Source organism: Lolium perenne, chromosome 4 (assembly GCF_019359855.2).
Source record: "Lolium perenne isolate Kyuss_39 chromosome 4, Kyuss_2.0, whole genome shotgun sequence".
In the NCBI taxonomy this organism is placed as follows: domain Eukaryota; kingdom Viridiplantae; phylum Streptophyta; class Magnoliopsida; order Poales; family Poaceae; genus Lolium; species Lolium perenne.
In genome coordinates this window covers 41766105-41785461 of record NC_067247.2, presented here as the reverse complement: position 1 = coordinate 41785461, position 19357 = coordinate 41766105, and the positions used below count along the sequence as shown (strand labels likewise).

At 46.2% G+C, this 19357-nt stretch overlaps 1 long non-coding RNA gene across 1 annotated transcript; it reads right to left on the bottom strand.

The window, feature by feature from the left end:
- Positions 1-1671: 1671 nt before the first annotated feature.
- LOC127348328 (uncharacterized) lies at positions 1672-2274 on the bottom strand. The gene is made up of 2 exons (XR_007879741.2): positions 2015-2274; positions 1672-1935 (listed from the first exon to the last, which is right to left on the bottom strand). It is a non-coding gene; the product is annotated as an uncharacterized lncRNA (long non-coding RNA).
- Positions 2275-19357: the final 17083 nt, after the last annotated feature.

Genomic DNA, 19357 nt, shown 5'->3' with positions numbered 1-19357 from the left:
CTGACATACTGTTTATACTAAATATTTTTAGTTATGCATAACTTATTCTGCCGCCAAATCTTAAATATGTTTTCATTCATACAACCAAACATAGAAAAGTTTTCAAAGCTACAAAAAAACACTAAGAATTTGTCTCTCTGGATTCACTTTATTTAACAACAATAGCCACATACAAATGCCAATTTACATCCCCATCTTAAATTATATTATTTAGTATTTGCACGAGATTTTTTTTTTGTTGATCTTGAATCTATTTATATGTAACCAAAGCATAAAATACCAAATCTCAAGTCCATTTGACAAATTATGCCATCAAGGTGTACCATAATGTGTATATATGATTTTATGTCCATTCGTATCTTGCATTTTTTGAAGAGGATTGCACAACTTATGAGTTCAACAAATATCCAAGCAGCGGCTTGTAGAGTATAGCTTAGTTAATAGTACTAGAAAATTCTGCAATTGTATGAGGTGTGAACTATTGGTTTATCATCCAATCCTCTTCTGCCTCCCTAGCTGGTTGTCAACGATCTTTTATTTGTTTTTTCTCGTCAATTCCGGAGTTCATACCCTTTAAGGATTATAATTGGCAATATGCGTACGGGATCCGTCCATAATCCCTGGGAAACAACGTTCGTCACATGCAAAACAATTTGGAATCCAATCTTGATTTTTATAATCATTATTTATGTATCTTAACGGTTTGATTACATTTGGTACTAGAGGATTCCCTGCAAGCTGCCGCCCAAAACAGCTAAACTATTAGAAAAAAATGCAATAGTGTTACCGGTTTACATTCCGAAAACAATAAAATCTACTACTACGAAAGAGGAACTGTTAAATTGATGTTAACGTGACACCATCTTTTACTCCCTTTTTCACAGTTCATTAGGCGTGAGCGTACCCTAAGTCATAAATTTGATCAAGTTAGCATTAGTTATATATTATAAAAATTGTATCATTAGAAAGTTTAGATACTCTATTTCTAATGATATAATTTTTTGTATTATAAATATAATTTAAATTATATAGATCAAATTGGTGACCTAGTGATACGAAAAGACTAGTAAACTGAGAAGGAGGGAGTAACAAGAATGTGAAGTATGAGCTATACTACGCATAATTTTAGCTCCAAGCGTCCGACACATACTACCATCCATGAACACACAAAATTAATGCAAATAAAAATATAACTTATGACTGACATGCATGACTAGATTCCCAAGGAAAAAAACATGAATGATTGGATGCGCTGGCATGGTTTGCATGGATAGGTCAGTATCAAAAAGAAACTCATAGAATGCACAGTTTTTTTCTTGGCTTTTGCGGCCTTGTAGCTTTGGTAGTTCGACTTTGCACTACAAATTGAATCCAAAGATTTGATTGTAATCCAAGTGCCCAGTTTTTGGCGTACAGCTCTGACATTATTTAAGTGTCATACTGCTCTTTTTAATTAAGAAGGCCGAATGATGGGCAACAGATAGGTGGCCATGGCTTTTTCCCTCGAAGTTTCACGAGATGCGCTGAACTCTTAGGATCAGCCAGTCGGATCTGTCTATTGTCAAAAGAATCATATAGAATGCACAGATCTGACAAAGTCAGTAATGTGTGTCTCTGATATATAGATTCAGCCCGGACAAATCTAAAATCCGCAACGAAAACGCCGAAAATAACTGGTCCCAAGCTTATTATACTGTTCAACCACATCAGGCGATGATGCCCTTTTCTCATCACCACTACAAACGTAGAATTAGCATTGCAACCAAGATCAGAGATTGTTCAGCCACCCCAACAGCCCCGCGAACAACACAAGCATCACCATTCACCGCCAGCGGCCTGCATCCTCGGCATCATCACCGGTCGCCACGGCCAACCGCCGCCCAAATCTCTGCCGTCTGCATCTCAGAACAGAGGGTCTACTCCGCCGCGACGCAGCTGAAACAAAAACAAGTAGGCAGAAATTTCAGACCGTGCAAACGTAAACAATGGCCAGCGACGGGGCAACGGGACTGACCATTATCGGGCGGTAGCCCGGCGTCGCCGCCGGGGAGGCGGGGTCGGGGTCGACCCAGGTGTCCAGCCGGTTCAGCGGCACGTGCATTGCGCGCCACGCGAAGTAGCCGACAAAGGCGAGGGTCAGGAAGGCCAGGACCTTGACGACCGGGAGTGGGCACCGGCACCGGCACATTCTGCGGCTCCGGCGAGGCTCGCCTGCATCATGAATGACCACGCAACCTTGGCGTCTCTCGCTTTACCACCCGTGGGTGCTAGTCGGGCGGCACATAACGAGCTTCGTCTATATTTAGGGCGTACGGTCCTATTTAGAACCTGTTCCAATGTCCTCCGCTCCTCAACTGAGCTCCCGGAGCAGAAGGAGACACAGTTCATTTTCCGAGACTTGCCCAAACACGCTCTTAGACCTTCCTTATTACATGTTTAATGTTCGCTTATGGCATAAGAGCATTTCAGTCGCGTCTTCCAAATTGTCCCCCAAACTGCGTCGGATTGAATGTTTGGGGGATGTGTTTTGTTCGTGCCGCGTTTGGGGGACGTCGCTCCCAGCCGCGTCCCCCAAACGCCGGTCTCAAACATTTTTTAAAGCTTTTTTAACACACAATCATTTATCAAATATAACATAGGAATAAAGTTGTTGCGGTCAGAAACCCACCGGCGAGCAGCGACGGGCAACACAGGAGAGCCGGGAGCAACTTAGGGCTGCGGCTGGCCCTGGTCCCTCCGAGCGACGGCCCGCAAAGACTCTGGCACGCACGTCCGATGCTGGTGCAAAGGCGTGCCACCTGACCTATACCTGGTCAGGAAGGTGATGGAGATGCCTCGCTTAGTTTCCTGCATGGCATACACGTAAACATTAAATACGAGCCTCGATCGGCTCTCAGGTTGTCCTGTGAATCGGCTCAAGGAGCCGATCCACCCATGATTCGTACGAGGTGTACGAATATATGGTGGTCCTGCTTGATCAAGATAAAGCTAAAATGATCTACGACGATTTAGGGTTTTCACCGCATAATCGAAACGTCCTACTCGTGATTGGGCCTCGCGGCCGCGTACGGTGATCGTAAGCCGATCCTAGACAGGGCCTAAAAACCAACACGAGGTTGATCCCCGGAACATCCTGTCTAGGGCTAGCAAACTACACCCTACGCGCCGCTGGATCCTCCAACCCTTTGTAAGGCCTAACTATGCAGATATTAAACTAATCCTTGAAGAACAAGGAGCAACCATAACGGATCGGATCTACTAAATAATGATCAAGCGGGGTGCCGTCCCTACGCCTAAGATAGGCGTAAGGGCGGCTAGATGTCTAAGGGTTGCACGACGATAGCATATGATACGAAGAACAATGCTAACCCTAACACATCTAAGATAACTACGTTGCTCGCCATCAAAAAGGCTTCAGTACGAGCAACGCATGAACGACGAATAAACTTGTACTGCCTAGATCGCAAGATGCGATCTAGGCAGCATGATGCTTACCCGGAAGAAACCCTCGAGACAAGGGAGTTGGCGATGCGCCTAGATTGGTTTGTGGTGAACGTGATTGTTGTTTATTTCATAAACCCTAGATACATATTTATAGTCCGTAGACTTTCTAACGTGGGAACAATCCCCACCGTGCACGAGACAAACTCTAACTAACCGACACGTATCCTACTATATTACAGATATAAGGGCAAACTAGCCCAAACTTTGCATATAAGGCCGATTCACGTATATTCTTCCATGTATATTCTTCAAGCCCATCTTGATCGCGGCCCACCTCTGACTCGGTCAAATTCTGGTGATAACACATGCCCCCCTGGTTTTGGAATTGATAATTCCAAAATCACTCTGCTCTTTCTTCGTCGGGTCATGTCGTGGCAGAACAGAGCCGTCGCAGTATTCTTCATCATGATGCCTTGCCTTCTCAACTTCTCTGCAAAATTTGATAGCTTTAGCATCACTTCCTCGGAAACTGCAATGGCATTAACTCTCCACTAGGCTTCCCCTTTATTTAACTGTGCCGATTGATTAGCCTCTTCATCCCCTTCCTCTGTTCTAGCTATCGGCACCGAAAAGCCCTCTTCCCCTGTAGCCATGTCTTCCTCTTCCTCCGTCTCCTCCGGCCTTTCCCTCCAGTCTTCCTCCTCGAGCGAGCCGGAGTGGAACTTCGATCATGTGCCAGACGGCCCACCCGAAGCACTCGTCGGGTCAGATGGCGACCTGCCTCTGACCGATGGGGAAGATGACCTCAAGTTCCTCATCGAAGGGGAGCTGATGAGCGAAAGCGAAGATGATCTCCACCCCTGGGCGAAACCCACCTCCTCCGACGGGGAGGAGGAAGAAGAAGAAGTACAGGAAGAAGAGGAAAAGGAGGAGGATGATTCCTCCTCCTCCGCTGGGCATCCGCCGGCAAAGCGATTCCACGCTTGGGCGGACAGCGAGGACGATGATGATGACGAGGAAGAAGAGGAAGAGGTAGAGGATGATTCCTCCTCCTCCGCCGGATATCCGCCGGCAAAGCGCTTCCGCGCTTGGGCGGACAGCGAGGATGATGATGATGACGAGGAAGAGGAGACTCCGGCCGAGGGCTGGGGTAGCAGCGACGAGGAACTCTCCGGAAGCAGCGCCGACGGCAGCGATGCCGACGACGAGGCCAGCGAGGACTAGTAGAGTAGGACTAGTAGCCCCTGAGCAATCGGCTCTTCTTTTGTTTTCCCCTTTTTGAGCAATCGGCTCTTCTTTTGTAAAAAATCCCTCTTATTATGAAGAAGAACTTCTCAGCTGATTCTGTCCTTTCACCAAATTTACCGATTGCTAAAATAAGTCAACAAATTACGAGCCGATGGCAGCGCACCGGTCCTTGCCATGAAAAACACGAGCAGAACCAACTCTATTGTTTTTTCAAATGGTAATCTGTGGCCTGTCCGCAAGGGCAAAACTCAATTCCCCAAAGCGCCACTTGAAAAGATCCAACCCACGGCCATACGAACCTCAGATGTCAATCGCGCAGGTTCGCAACTGCAATGAATCCATGGGCAGCACCATCCAATGCCCACGCTATGGTTTCCAGCCTGAAGGTGATCCTTAACTGCCCCTTACTGTCCGAATATAGCGCCTTGCTCCATCGTTTCGCAACAACAGAAACGGTTCTGACCCTGTAGATGATGACGACTTCCCCTTCAACAGCTCTAGTAGTCTTCTACTGCAACAACTCAGAAGGTTATGATGCAGGGTCAGCCGACGACACTCCAATCGGCTTAACAGAGCATCTACCAGGCCAGCTGCTCCCCGAGCCTCAGTCAAGGCGAGACTAACGGTGAGGATACACAGATCAAACAAAGGGATTTGAGCTCAGGTAATCTGAGACAGCCACCATGCAGAGCCAGCCAAACTTGCCCCTATTGATCACCTTTCTTCCGCTGAAAGCCGATGTGGTAGACGAAACACCAACAGCTTAATGAGAAAGAGGCTGCCTTGCACGCCAAAACTGATGCTTCTGACAGTACTGCTGAACTGGCGCAAAGGGTTGGAAGTCCTCGAAGAGAAGGTTCAGGCACCAAAATCGGCTCATTGTTCATTCCCTCGAGGAAGCAGAAGGCCTCACAGCTGAACTAAAAACCGACCTGGTAGAAATCCGTGTGTTGAACACGCAGCTGGTAGATCTTGTGTGATGTCCTTGCATCGGCTGTATACTATGAAGAATTTTTTTTTACTGGCCGATTTTTTCTATCGGCCCGATTTTTTCTATCGGCCCCCAATATTTTACTGCACACATGTATCGCACATGTTCATCTGATTAGGTGCCCCCCGAGCCGAATCTGTCAGGTAACTGCAGATATCGGCTCTGTAGTTAGCCAAGGCACTGTATTTGCACGTCGGCTCCGGTAGGACCAATGTTGATTTTTCCTAACTCATCAGCCGACGTAAAACCGCTGCCCAGTAGATCGATGTCGAACACAAGCAGAACATGTGGTGAGGATAATTTTAGCCGATTGCTAGAATCGGCCTCCATGAATCGCTCAATGAAGGTTTTGTAATGTTCCTTCATAGATCTTTGGGGCCGATCCCTAGGATCAGCCTCGCCACGTTTGCTCATCGGTTTGTTCTTGCTACATGGTCAGGCCGGTGGATAAGACCAGCCTAACCCCGTCCTTTGTCACGTCGATGCGCTCGCGGTCGTCCAAATTGGGTGCATCGTCTAATCCTGGAGTACTAAACTCCGTTGGAAGGATAAGCACCATGTTTGTGCCAGCCGATGGCATCGGCTTTCCTTTGCTTGGGGTGCCACTCCATTTTTTGTGGTCGACCCTCTTCATCCAGGGTTCGCTGGATCTTCGCGGCCAGATCAGGCCGCGCCTTCCTTAGCGTGTGCAGGTATAACCTTTCGGCTTCCTCCAAGCCGCGCAGTCGCTGAACCCTACGCTTTTGGGAACGACTGAGTCCATCAGGGCACCACCTTGGCCGGTGGTACCTGTCTTCTTCTTCTTCATCATCGTCTTCCAAATCCTCGAGATCTTCCACCCGAGGGGACTCAGCGTGCTTGTTCCGAGGTGGGAGAGACCCTAGACGTTTGAACACGGACACGTTAGCTGCATCCTTCCTCTTCTGTCTACATTCTGGGCAGTTGCCGATTGTAGGCAATCGGCTCATTCCTGAATCCCAGCAGTGTCTGAAGAAGGGGCAGTCCCAGTGTCTATCCTCGTCGTCTTGCTCCCTCGATTTTTCCTTGGCACGGCGCTCGTACTCCTCCTCGTCGCGATCATGCCGACGATGTCTCCTGGCATCCCTAGCCAGACGGTCTCTATCATCATCGTCGCTGGATCGTCGGCGTTGGCTATATTGACCCACGTATTTGTTGAGGAGGTGATCGGAGAGAGGTCGCTGATATCTTACATTCTTTACTTCTCCCTCTGTGATGTAGCGCTTGCCATCGTGACGGAGCCGATCGCGTGGAGCGGCCTCCCCTGTGTCCTTGTTACGAGAGCAGCTGCCCTCGTCTCCGTCCTTGCCAGAGTGGTGTCCAGGTCCTACCATGTTGATGTTGAACGAGAATCCTGGCTAGCAACCCTCAGGGTAAGTGCACTCCACCATGTTAACGGCGGGGAAGGGGTGGGTGTCGACCTTCATGGCGTACTGGTTAAAAATCAGACGTCCTTGTTCTATCGCCATTTGGATCTGCTGACGCCACACCCTGCAGTCGTTGGTGGTATGGGAGAACGAGTTATGCCATTTGCAGTATGGCTTTCCGTTCAGCTCCTGTACCGTGGGGATTTTGAGGCCTTCGGGTAACTTCAACTGCTTCTCCTTGAGTAAGAGGTCGAAGATTTGCTCAGTTTTAGTCACGTCAAAATCAAACCCTCTGGGCGGACCTGGTGGCTTAACCCATTTGCAGGACACGGGGGTTGCCCCCCGAGTCCATTCAGCCACTGCTACTTATTGATCTCCCGCAGAGCCTTCATCTCCATCTGCCTCAACCAGGACTACCGCACGCTTGAATTTGTCCTGGTACAAGTCCGGGTGGCGCTGTTCATATAACGACAGTTTCTGAACCATGTGCGCCAGTGAAGGGTAGTCCGCTTGGGAGGCCATGTCCTTGATTTGTGAGGCAAGGCCCACCACTGCCAACTCGACTGCTTCTTTTTCAGTCACACGAGCCGAATAACATCGGTTCCTCAGATTTCTGAAGCGCTGGACGTATTCTGCCACAGTTTCTCCACGCTTCTGACGTATTTGTGCTAGATCGGCAAGGCCAGACTCGGAAGCCTCTGAGTGATACTGCATGTGGAACTGTTCTTCCAACTGCTTCCAAGTCCGTATCGAGTCTGGTGGCAACGAAGTGTACCACCCGAAAGCCGATCCTATGAGGGACTGTGCGAAGAACCTCACGCGTAGTGGATCCGATGCTGAGACCGTTCCTAGCTGTGCCAAATATCGGCTCACATGCTCGATGGAGCTGGAACCATCTGATCCATTAAATTTGGAGAAATCAGGGAGCCGATACTTGGGTGGTAGCGGGATCAACTCGTACTCGTTGGGGTACGGCTTGGAATAGCCGATTGTCCTCCTTTTCGGCACCATGCCGAACTGGTCTCTCAGGATGGTACTGATCTGATCCGCGGTGCTGGCTGCAGGAGTCGAACTCTGAAGATTCGCCGGGGTGGCATACTTAGCCAGCCATGCTTGTTTTTCCAGCTCTGAGCCAACTGCAGGAGCTGAGCTCTGGAGGTTTGTCGGAGTGGCATATTTAGCTAGCCACGTCTGCTTCTCAAGATCCGTTTCCGAAGTTCCTCCTGTTGTTCCAGAAGTCCCTGCTGTCGTGGCCTGGCTTGTGAGCGCCTAGTTACCGCAGTCTGGCACGTATGTGCACGTGTACCCGTGAGGGATCTCCTTAGGCGCCTCGTGCAAGAACTGGTAGTCACTAGGGTCACCACCGATCTTGTAGACGACGAATGCCGGTGAATTCGGCACTTCTGGTGCTGCCAACGCGAATGGCAGCGGTGGACGGGACTGGAGTGGCATCTCTCCTTGGTATGTCCCGAGAGCTGGTCCTGACGGAGAGTACTGGTGCCTCATGATTTCCTGGATCACCCGAAGAGCGACACGCTCCAAAGTGTTCACCAGGTTCTCAGAGTGGCGGTGTAGCGAATGAGCTACCATGAAGTTTATCTCCTGACGCAGGGACCTGGTGCGTTCCTCAGACGGGGCGGACAGGTCCACTCCATCGAGCGCACCTTCAGGTGAGAACCCTTTCCACCTGATGCCATGTGAACGGGTTCTGTGAAAAGAGCCGATGAGGTCGGCTTCGAGGATTGCTTTGACCTCGTCATACTTCTTGAGCTCCTCGGTCAGATCCTCGTACGTGACTGGAGTGCCGTCCGCCATCTCAGATGTAGATGGCGATGTGGTTGACGTCGAAGATGGTCCCACCGGGCGTGCCAGAATGTGTTGCGGTCAGAAACCCACCGGCGAGCAGCGACGGGCAACACAGGAGAGCCGGGAGCAACTTAGGGCTGCGGCTGGCCCTGGTCCCTCCGAGCGACGGCCCGCAAAGACTCCGGCACGCACGTCCGATGCTGGTGCAAGGGCGTGCCACCTGACCTATACCTGGTCAGGAAGGTGATGGAGATGCCTCGCTTAGTTTCCTGCATGGCATACACGTAAACATTAAATACGAGCCTCGATCGGCTCTCAGGTTGTCCTGTGAATCGGCTCAAGGAGCCGATCCACCCATGATTCGTACGAGGTGTACGAATATATGGTGGTCCTGCTTGATCAAGATAAAGCTAAAATGATCTACGACGATTTAGGGTTTTCACCGCATAATCGGAACGTCCTACTCGTGATTGGGCCTCGCGGCCGCGTACGGTGATCGTAAGTCGATCCTAGACAGGGCCTAAAAACCAACACGAGGTTGATCCCCGGAACATCCTGTCTAGGGCTAGCAAACTACACCCTACGCGCCGCTGGATCCTCCAACCCTTTGTAAGGCCTAACTATGCAGATATTAAACTAATCCTTGAAGAACAAGGAGCAACCATAATGGATCGGATCTACTAAATAATGATCAAGCGGGGTGCCGCCCCTACGCCTAAGATAGGCGTAAGGGCGGCTAGATGTCTAAGGGTTGCACGACGATAGCATATGATACGAAGAACAATGCTAACCCTAACACATCTAAGATAACTACGTTGCTCGCCATCAAAAAGGCTTCAGTACGAGCAACGCATGAACGACGAATAAACTTGTACTGCCTAGATCGCAAGATGCGATCTAGGCAGCATGATGCTTACCAAGAAGAAACCCTCGAGACAAGGGAGTTGGCGATGCGCCTAGATTGGTTTGTGGTGAACGTGATTGTTGTTTATTTCATAAACCCTAGATACATATTTATAGTCCGTAGACTTTCTAACGTGGGAACAATCCCCACCGTGCACGAGACAAACTCTAACTAACCGACACGTATCCTACTATATTACAGATATAAGGGCAAACTAGCCCAAACTTTGCATATAAGGCCGATTCACGTATATTCTTCCATGTATATTCTTCAAGCCCATCTTGATCGCGGCCCACCTCTGACTCGGTCAAATTCTGGTGATAACACAAGTTTGCAGAGATAATTTTTAAATTAAAATACAACAAACAATAAAACAACTAAACAAATGTAATAAATAGGGCTAGATCAAGGTGCCGCGGCATTTTCTTTGATCGTCCACAAATGCTCAACGAGATCAGCTTGAAGTTGATCATGGACATTGTTGTCACAGATCTCTGCGTGCATGATGAGAAAATCAACAAAATTTGCAGGCAACTCATGATCAACCTCCGCAAGAGGGTGCACTCATAGGGACCAACATGTGTCATGGCATGATTCTTGCGATCATCCTCGATGATCATGTTGTGCATGATCACACAAGCCTGCATCACCTCCCACATTTGGTCGTGAGACCAGCTTAGAGCATGATACCGAACAATGGCAAATTGTGCTTGAAGCACACCAAATGCCCGCTCGATATCCTTCCTGCAAGCCTCTTGTCGCGTAGAAAAGTAGGAATTCTTCAAACCTGATGGATTCGAGATTGTTTTGACAAAAGTGTCCCATTTTGGATAAATAACATCGGCTAGATAATAGACTTTGGTATAATGGTGGCCATTGACCTCATAGTTGCATGGTGGAGCATGCCCTTCCACTAGTCTGCTGAACACCGAAGACTGCTGCAAGTCTGCAACACGTTGATGTCATTGTGTGATCCCGCCATGCCAAAGAAAGAATGTCAAATCCACATGTCATAATCTGCCACAGCTTCAAGCACTACACTGCAATATCCATGACGCCCTTTGTATATACCTTGCCAAACAAACGGGCAGTTCTTCCATGACCAGTGCATGCAATCGATGCTTCCAAGCATTTCAGGAAATCCTCTGGCATCATTTTTGCCATGATCCTTGCAGTCTCTTCCTCCGTTGGCCCTCTCAAGTAGTATTTGCCAAACTTTCCGACCACAGCTCGGCAAAACTTGTACATGCACTCAATGGCAGTAGACTCACTCGTGCGAAGGTAGTCGTCATGTGTATCGGCAGGTGCTCAGTATGCAAGCATCCTCATGGCGGCGGTGCACTTCTGAATCGACGAGAACCCGAGGGTCGAACTCTCGAACGCCGTGGAGGATATTCATGAACAGACCCTTGCTCATCTTGTACCGGCACCGAAAATTGTCTTCATGTGTTGCACCATCTGCAAAGTAGTCGTTGTGCAGCATGGTATTGATATGTCTCAAACGTATCTATAATTTCTTATGTTCCATGCTACTTTTATGATGATACTCACATGTTTAATACACACTTTACATCATTATTATGCATTTTCCGGCACTAACCTATTAACAAGATGCCGAAGAGCCAGTTGTTGTTTTCTGCTGTTTTTGGTTTCAGAAATCCTACAAAGGAAATATTCTCAGAATTGGACGAAATCAACACCCAGGGTCTTATTTTTCCACGGAGCTTCCAGAAGACCGAAGAGGATACGAAGTGGGGCGACGAGGCGCCCAGACCACAGGGCCGCGCGGCCAAGGGTGGGCCCGCGCCGCCCTATGGTGTGGGGCCTCGTGCCTCCACCGACCCTGCCCTTCCGCCTACTTAAACTCTCCGTCGCGAAAACCCTATCACCGAGAGCCACGATACGGAAATAGTTCCAGAGACGCCGCCGCCGCCAATCCCATCTCGGGGGATTCAAGAGATCGCCTCCGGCACCCTGCCGGAGAGGGGAATCATCTCCTGGAGGACTCTACATCACCATGATCGCCTCCGGACTGATGTGTGAGTAGTTCATCCTTGGACTATGGGTCCATAGCAGTAGCTAGATGGTTGTCTTCTCCTCATTGTGCTATCAAGTTAGATCTTGTGAGCTACCTATCATGATCAAGATCATCTATTTGTAATGCTACATGTTGTGTTTGTTGGGATCCGATGAATATGGAATACTATGTCAAGTTGATTATCAATCTATCATATATGTGTTGTTTATGATCTTGCATGCTCTCCATTGCTAGTAGAGGCTCTGGCCAAGTTGATACTTGTGACTCCAAGAGGGAGTATTTATGCTCGATAGTGGGTTCATGCCTCCATTGAATCTGGGACAGTGACAGAAAGTTCTAAGGTTGTGGATGTGTTGTTGCCACTAGGGATAAAACATCGATGCTTTGTCTAAGGATTTGTGTTGATTACATTACGCATCATACTTAATGCAATTGTCTGTTGTTTGCAACTTAATACTGGAAGGGGTGCGGATGCTAACCCGAAGGTGGACTTTTTAGGCATAGATGCATGCTGGATAGCGGTCTATGTACTTTGTCGTAATGCCCTAAGTAAATCTCATAGTAGTCATCATGATATGTATGTGCATTGTTATGACATCTCTATTTGTCAATTGTCCAACTGTAATTTGTTCACCCAACATGCTATTTCTTATTGGAGAGACACCACTAGTGAACTGTGGACCCCGGTCCATTCTTTTACATCTGAATACAATCTACTGCAATCATTGTTCTCTGATGTTCTTTGCAAACAAACATCATTTTCCACACCATACGTTTAATTCTTTGTTTACAGCAAGCCGGTGAGATTGACAACCTCACTGTTAAGTTGGGGCAAAGTATTTTGATTGTGTTGTGTAGGTTCCACGTTGGCGTCGGAATCCCTGGTGTTGCGCCGCACTACACTTCTCCGCCAACAACCTTCACGTGGTCCTTGACTCCTACTGGTTCGATAACCTTGGTTTCTTACTGAGGGAAAACTTGCTGCTGTACGCATGCATCACACCTTCCTCTTGGGGTTCCCAACGGACGTGTGCTTCACGCGTATCAAGACTGTTTTCTGGCGCCGTTGCCGGGGAGATCAAGACACGCTGCAAGGGGAGTCTCCCACATTCAATCTCTTTACTTTGTTTTTTTGTCTTGCTTTACTTTATTTTATTTTCTGCTTTGTTTGCTTTTTTATATCATAAATACAAAAAATTAGTTACTCGCTTTACTTCATTTACTGTCTTGTTTGCGTTCTCTATATTAAAAACACAAAAAGATTAGTTACTTGCATTTACCTTATTTACCTTTTGTTTATTTCATCATGTTTCCTCCTAAGTTCACTCTGAAAGATATACCGGTAGGACAAGGGTCTATCATTGGAAGAGATAATATAGAAGAATTTTTCACTCATGTTAGTACGGTTGAAGATTTTGAAGATAGACACTTGGTAGAACTTGCTCCTACTTATGAAATTGCTACTGCCTCTTTAGTACACATGTTGGAAGCTAGATTTGTTAATCTCAACCCCGTAATGCAACATATGTTTCTTACCCTCTGTGATATGGAAGAAGGAGAAAAGAAAGATTTTGTCTTAGAAACCCTTCTTAAAAAATTTGGTGATGTAGCAAGAGAAGCTATGAAGTCTTTATTCAACATAAGATGCTTGGCTTTTATACAAATTTTGCAAATACCCTTGAAAAGATGGAAAAAGATAGATTAAAGTACACTAATAAAGTTAATTGTGAGGGGGAGATTAAAACATCAATACATTACAAGCTCTTAGGAATGTGCGAGGCACTAGAAAAGAATTTTGATTGGATTGTTCCTGAAAATTTGTTTGATGAGAATAGCAAGCCTAAGAGTAATGAAAGAGGAGCCTCTAAAACTTACATAGATAAGATACAGTGCATAGTTGAGAAAACTCCAAAGCCCTCTGTTAATGCTTCATCTCTAGATAATACTTGATTCACACTTTCTGCGCCTAGCTGAAAGGCGTTAAAGAAAAACGCTTATGGGAGACAACCCATTATTTTACTTCTGCACTTTTGTTTTATATTTGAGTCTTGGAAGTTGTTACTACTGTAGAAACCTCTCCTTATCTTTATTTTATTGCATTGTTGTGCCAAGTAAAGTCTTTAATAGTAGGGTTGATACTAGATTTGGATTACTGAGTAGAAACAGATTTCTTGCTGTCACGAAATTGAGTAGCCCTGTCTGTAGGTAACTCAGAAAAATCTGCAAATTTACGTGCGTGATCCTCAGATATGTACGCAACTTTCATTCAATTTGAGCTTTTTCATCTGAGCAAGTTAAGTGCCCCAGACAAATTCGTCTTTACGGACTGTTCTGTTTTGACAGATTCTGCCTTTTATTTCGCATTGCCTGTTTTGCTATGTTTGATGGATTTCTTTGTTCCATTAACTTTCAGTAGCTTTGTGCAATATCCAGAAGTGTTAAGAATGATTATGTCACCTCTGAATATGTGAATTTTTGATTATGCACTAACCCTCTAATGAGTTTGTTTTGAGTTTGGCGTGGAGGAAGTTTTCAAGGATCAAGAGAGGAGGATGATACAATATGATCAAGAAGAGTGAAAAGTCTAAGCTTGGGGATGCCCCCGTGGTTCATCTCCTGCATATTTGAAGAAGACTCAAGCATCTAAGCTTGGGGATGCCCAAGGCACCCCCTTCTTCATCGACAACTTATCAGGTCACCTCTAGTGAAACTATATTTTTATTCTGTCACATCTTATGTGCTTTACTTGGAGCGTCTGGATGTTTTTATTTTTGTTTGTATTTGAATAAAATCGGATCCTAGCATTCTTTGTTTGGGAGAGAGACATGCTCCGCTGTTGCATATGAACACTGGTGTTCTTACCTTTACTTTTAATGTTCATGGCGAAGGTTGAAACTGCTTCGTTCATTGTTATATGGTTGGAAACAGAAAATGCTTCATGTGGTAATTGGTATAATGTCTTGAATAATTTGATACTTGACAATTGTTGTGCTCAAATAGATCATGTTTAAGCTCTTGCATCATGTACTTTGCACCTATTAATGAAGAACTACCATAGAGTTTGTTGACATTTGGTTTGCATGATTGGTCTCTCTAAAGTCTAGATATTTTCTGGTGAGGTGTTTGAACAACAAGGAAGACAGTGTAGAGTCTTATAATGCTTGCAATATGTTCTTATGTAAGTTTTGCTGTACCGGTTCATACTTATGTTTGCTTCAAACAACCTTGCTAGCCAAAGCCTTGTATTGAGAGGGAATACTTCTCGTGCATCCAAATCCTTGAGCCAAAACCTATGCCATTTGTGTCCACCATACCTACCTACTACATGGTATTTTTCTGACATTCCAAGTAAATACTTCATGTGCTACCTTTAAACAATTCAAAAGTTATTATCTCTTATTTGTGTCAATGTTTTATAGCTCATGAGGAAGTATGTGGTGTTTTATCTTTGAATCTTGTTGGGCAGACTTTCACCAATGGACTAGTGGCTTCATCCGCTTATCCAATAATTTTGCAAAAAGAGCTGGCAATGGGGTTCCCAGCCCCAATTAATTAACTTTCATTAATAATTCTCTTCACATGTTTTGCTCTGATTCATCAGTAAGCAACTTAATCTCGCAAATAGACACTCCTTCATGGTATGTGAATGTTGGAAGGCACCCGAGGATTCGGTTAGCCATGGCTTATGAAAGAAAAAGGTTGGGAGGAGTGTCATCCATAAATAAAAAAACTAAAATACATGTGTAAACAAAAGAGAAGAGGGATGATCTTCCTTGCTGGCAGAGATAACGTCCTTCATGGGAGCCGCTCTTTGAAAGTCTGTTTGATGAGGGGGTTAGAGTGCCCACTACCATTCATTAACAACAACAAACATTTCTTAAAACTTTACTTTTATGCTCTCTATACGATTTCAAAACTTGAAAAGCTCTAGCACATGATTTTATCCCTGCTTCCCTCTACGAAGGGCCTTTCTTTTACTTTTATGTTCAGTCAATTTACGTACTTCTTTCTATCTTAGAAGCAAACACTTGTGTGAACTGTGTGCATTGATTCCTACATACTTGCTTATTTGCATTCATCATATTTCTTTGTGTTGACAATTATCCATGAGATATACATGTTGAAGTTGAAAGCAACCGCTGAAACTTATATCTTCCTTTGTGTTGCTTCAAAACTTTCTACTAAGAATCTATTGCTTTATGAGTTAACTCTTATGCAAGTCTTATTGATGCTTGTCTTGAAAGTACTATTCATGAAAAGTCTTTGCTATATGATTCAGTTGTTTAATCATTGTCTTTACCATTGCTTCGAATCACTTCATTCATTTCATATGCTTTACAATAGTATTGATCAAGATTATGATAGCATGTCACTTCAGAAATTATCCTTGTTATCGTTTACCTACTCGAGGGCGAGTAGGAACTAAGCTTGGGGATGCTTGATACGTCTCAAACGTATCTATAATTTCTTATGTTCCATGCTACTTTTATGATGATACTCACATGTTTTATACACACTTTACATCATTATTATGCATTTTCCGGCACTAACCTATTAACAAGATGCCGAAGAGTCAGTTGCTGTTTTTCTACTGTTTTTGGTTTCAGAAATCCTACAAAGGAAATATTCTCGGAATTGGACGAAATCAACGCCCAGGGTCTTATTTTTCCACGGAGCTTCCAGAAGACCGAAGAGGATACAAAGTGGGGCGACAAGGCGCCCAGACCACAGGGCCGCGCGTCCAAGGGTGGGCCCGCGCCGCTCTATGGTGTGGGGCCCTCGTGCCTCCACCGACCCTGCCCTTCCGCCTACTTAAACTCTCCGTCGCGAAAACCCTATCACCGAGAGCCACGATACGGAAATAGTTCCAGAGACGCCGCCGCCGCCAATCTCATCTCGGGGGATTCAGGAGATCGCCTCCGGCACCCTGCCGGAGAGGGGAATCATCTCCCGGAGGACTCTACATCACCATGATCGCCTCCGGACTGATGTGTGAGTAGTTCATCCTAGGACTATGGGTCCATAGCAGTAGCTAGATGGTTGTCTTCTCCTCATTGTGCTATCATATTAGATCTCGTGAGCTGCCTATCATGATCAAGATCATCTATTTGTAATGCTACATGTTGTGTTTGTTGGGATCCGATGAATATGGAATACTATGTCAAGTTGATTATCAATCTATCATATATTTGTTGTTTATGATCTTGCATGCTCTCCGTTGCTAGTAGAGGCTCTGGCCAAGTTGATACTTGTGACTCCAAGAGGGAGTATTTATGCTCGATAGTGGGTTCATGCCTCCATTGAATCTGGGACAGTGACAGAAAGTTCTAAGGTTGTGGATGTGTTGTTTCCACTAGGGATAAAACATCGATGCTTTGTCTAAGGATATTTGTGTTGATTACATTACGCACCATACTTAATGCAATTGTCTATTGTTTGCAACTTAATACTGGAAGGGGTGCGGATGCTAACCCGAAGGTGGACTTTTTAGGCATAGATGCATGCTGGATAGCGGTCTATGTACTTTGTCGTAATGCCCTAAGTAAATCTCATAGTAGTCATCATGATATGTATGTGCATTGTTATGCCCTCTCTATTTGTCAATTGCCCAATTGTAATTTGTTCACCCAACATGCTATTTCTTATTGGAGAGACACCACTAGTGAACTGTGGACCCCGGTCCATTCTTTTACATCTGAATACAATCTACTGCAATCATTGTTCTCTGATGTTCTTTGCAAACAAACATCATTTTCCACACCATACGTTTAATCCTTTGTTTACAGCAAGCTGGTGAGATTGACAACCTCACTGTTAAGTTGGGGCAAAGTATTTTGATTGTGTTGTGCAGGTTCCACGTTGGCGCCGGAATCCCTGGTGTTGCGCCGCACTACACTCCTCCGCCAACAACCTTCACGTGGTCCTTGACTCCTACTGGTTCGATAACATTGGTTTCTTACCGAGGGAAAACTTGCTGCTGTACGCATCACACCTTCCTCTTGGGGTTCCCAACGGACGTGTGCTTCACGCGTATCAGGTATGCCCCTCCATCCTCTGTCGGGGCTTGGATTTCTTTCTCCCCGGCCTTGATCCTCCGCGACGCGGCCTCTTCCTCTTCTCTGCCTCGGCATCAACCATGTCCTGGAGGGACGTGATGATCAGCACAAATGCTCCCGGAGGTCGTCGTCGAAGGCTTGCTCGTCCTCCAGCAGTAGGGCAAGCATCTCATCGTCGCTATCCATGTCTAAAGCAAAATCAATGGTTAAAATTGCGCCGAGGCAGACGACGCAACAAACAACGGCCAATCACGCCTACCTGGCAAGTCGTCGAGCACCTTGTGTGTGCAGAGGTGGGGCGGATTTGACACCACGTTCAGGGACGCGATGGCGAAGCGGCGGCGGCGCAACGACCGGCGGGAGCGGCAGCCGCGACGACGGTGCCGACTCTCAAAAGATCAGACTCTGAAACGGCCGGCAAATCTAGAGGCGACGGAGGGGTGGGAGGCGTGGGAAGGAAGGAGCGACGAGAAAAAAAGACGCGAATCAACGGTTTATGCAAATACTCGCCGACATGTGGGATCCCGCCTCGCTTTTCATTGTGTCCGGCGTGCCCGGAGCGTTCCCTGTGGGGCGGGGACGGGCTCGGGGCGCCGGACACCGTATCGGGGCGCGCCGGACAAAAAACGGGTTTGGGGGACGCGGCTGGAAGCGTTTTTTTGTCTGGCGCGCCCCAAATAGCTTTGGGGGACGCTTTGGGGAACACGACTGGAGATGCTCTAAGCACTTCTCTAGCTAGATTCGTATAAAAATTATGTACAATTTAGATCATATGAAAAAAATTCTTATATATGTTGTTTGATTTGTAGAAACATATCATGTAGAAAGTAATCCTATATAAATCTTGTAGCTTAAATCCTATAGGAAATAAAATATTAGGTTATACCTCATAAAAAAATCATTTGCTACAAACAAACACATTTCATTTTCTCATAGAATTCAAATAAGAATGACATTATAATCTTATGATTCTCCTATTTCTATGTTTTTTCTATCATGTGAATCAAAAGAGCTCTAAATAGTACCACTTTAGATTTTCCAAACAAAATACTACTCCCCCAAAAAGATGCCTCAACTTTGTTAAATTATACATATATCTAGATTCGTTTTGCTGTATAGATACATGCAAATTTAGTTAAAAGCATACTTTTGTGTGAACAGGGTATAACACATTCGGATCATTAAAAAAACAATGTCGGGAAATTCTAACCGGAAGCGCCGCACGTTGTGCGGCGGCTACGTTGCGATTCGTGCGCAAAATCCTATAGGGGAAGCGCGTGTCCGGTGCTGCACGTCACGCACGCCGCTCGCGCTTGGAGTTTCTGACAGTGGTGGGCACTCATCCTTATCCCTAACCTCTTATCCACTCACGAGAGTTCCTCCTGTCCACTCAACTCTCTCTCTCTCTCTCTCTCTCTCTCTCTCTCTCTCTCTCTCTCAAGTCACACATGGAGAGCCATCGACGAGTGCAGCGCGACCCCACGG